At 57.8% G+C, this 1,862-nt stretch overlaps 1 long non-coding RNA gene across 1 annotated transcript in view; it reads left to right on the forward strand.

Moving 5' to 3' along the window:
• The first annotated feature begins 6 nt into the window (after nt 1–6).
• The window catches only part of LOC114891733, a 3,854-nt gene continuing 1,998 nt past the window's right edge, over nt 7–1,862 (forward strand). The window contains exon 1 of the long non-coding RNA XR_003792588.1: nt 7–1,284. This is a non-coding gene — a long non-coding RNA (uncharacterized LOC114891733). The remainder of the gene's footprint in view (nt 1,285–1,862) is intronic.

Here is a 1,862-nt window from a genome sequence, read left to right on the forward strand (position 1 = left end):
TCGACCAGCTGTCCCCCGCGGACTTGGGCTCCGCGGGTTCCCAGATGCTTGCCGTTTACCTGTGTGGTGAACGATGAGTGTGCCCGCTTCGTCCGTCTCTTCGGATCGAACACGTACACGGGAACCGCTGGATGTAGAATATTACGTTTTCTACACCGCCCCCCCCCACCACCCCTTGCGTCTGCGTGTTTTGTTTCTGCCGTACGCGGGCCTCTCTCTGTGGTGGCCCCTCCCGTCGCGGAGCGCAGGCTCAGCGCCCACGGCTCACGGGCCTAGCCGCTCCGCGGCATGTGCGATCTTCCCGGACCGGGACAATGAACCCGTGTCCCCTGCATCTCTCAAGCACCGCGCCACCAGGGGAGCCCTAAACGTGACCCTATTTTTATTCTTCCCACCGCTGAATGTTCCTTCGTGGCGGCGGCAGCGAGGGGAAAACAACAGGAACGGCAAAAGGAAATTCTTAACTCTAAATTCTCGTCGTACTCGTGACGGCTGAGGCCGCACCGCTGCTGTCAACCTTCCGTGGAATCGCAGGGACGTTGGAGAAAAATGCTTCCGGGTCCGCGGTCCTCGGTCCGCCGTCCCCGGTCCTCGTGTCGTCGTGTCCCGGTGTCCCCAGTGCCCCGTCCGCGGCCGTCGCTGAGCGGTGAAATGTGCACCAGGTGGATCGGGTTCGTCATCGTGTCCCCGCCGCCCCGCCGCTCCCGATCTCGATGCGGCCCGCTCACTCGACTGCCCGTTGTCGGGCGCCACCTGCCGGTCGGTCGCTTTTTATACGGTCCAAAGAGGTCGACCAGATGACTGGGCCGGCCTGGGTGGGCGGAACCGATTTCTGAATGACGGAGGTGTTCGGGTGGGAGGAACGGGGGCGGGGGACTCTAGATCGTGGGCCGGAGGCCAGGGAGGGGGGCGGGGAACGGTAGCCACTCTACTCTCCTTTTTTTTTTTTTTTTTTTTTAAATTAACGCTTTTAAAATTGATTGATTCACTCACTGATTCATTCATTCATTCATTCATTCATTCATTCAATTCCGTGCAGTGGAAGGATGGAGACCTAACCACTAGACCGCCAGGGAAGCCCTTAGCCACGCTAGCCCTCATCCATGGTTTTCAGGATCATTGAGAATCATTCATCTGACGGGATGGACTGGAAAGATCTTGTCCATGCATGCAGGAGCGATCCATTGGAGGTTCCAGAACTTGGGTCTCTTGGCAAGGGGTATCATCTTTGACATGGAAAGGACTAGGCCAACGGTGGTCTCAATGAATGGAGTGTGCAAAGAGGTAGGAAGAGAGGTTCCCGACTTGGGGGGGGCGGAGGGGGGAAAGCCCCAACCACGTCGCCTCGTCCTCCATCCACCCCGATCAGGGTCACGGGCAGAACACAGGGGACGTCTTCCCTCACTGGGGGCCCCGAACTTAGAATCTAACCCTCATCTCTGCAAAAAGACAAGCAGTGCTGGGTGGGGCTGGCAGACTCCCTTCTTCTCATCGGACTGATCTTGATCTCCATAGCTCAGAAAACACGTGCGAACACTCAGAAGATACCCAAGCACAGTGTCCTTTACCTGGCTCCCTGTCGCTCACTCTCTGCCTCTGTCTCTGTCTCTGCCGCTGGCTCTCTGTCTCTTTCTTTCTCCCGGTGTGTGTGTGTGTGTGTGTGTGTGTGTGTGTGTCTCTCTCTCTCTCTCTCTCTCCCTCCCTCCCTCCCTCCCTCTCTCTCTCTGGCTCTCCCCCACCCCTGCTCTTCCCCACTTTATCTCTTTTTTCCCGCCTCCTCTCTTTCTGTCTCCCTCTCTGTCTCTCTGCCTCTCCGTCTCTGTCTCTCTCTGTCTCTGTCTCTCTGTCTCTCTCTCCACCCC

This window comes from Monodon monoceros, unplaced genomic scaffold (assembly GCF_005190385.1).
Source record: "Monodon monoceros isolate NGI ecotype Baffin Bay Population unplaced genomic scaffold, NGI_Narwhal_1 Contig873_ctg1, whole genome shotgun sequence".
NCBI classification, from domain to species: domain Eukaryota; kingdom Metazoa; phylum Chordata; class Mammalia; order Artiodactyla; family Monodontidae; genus Monodon; species Monodon monoceros.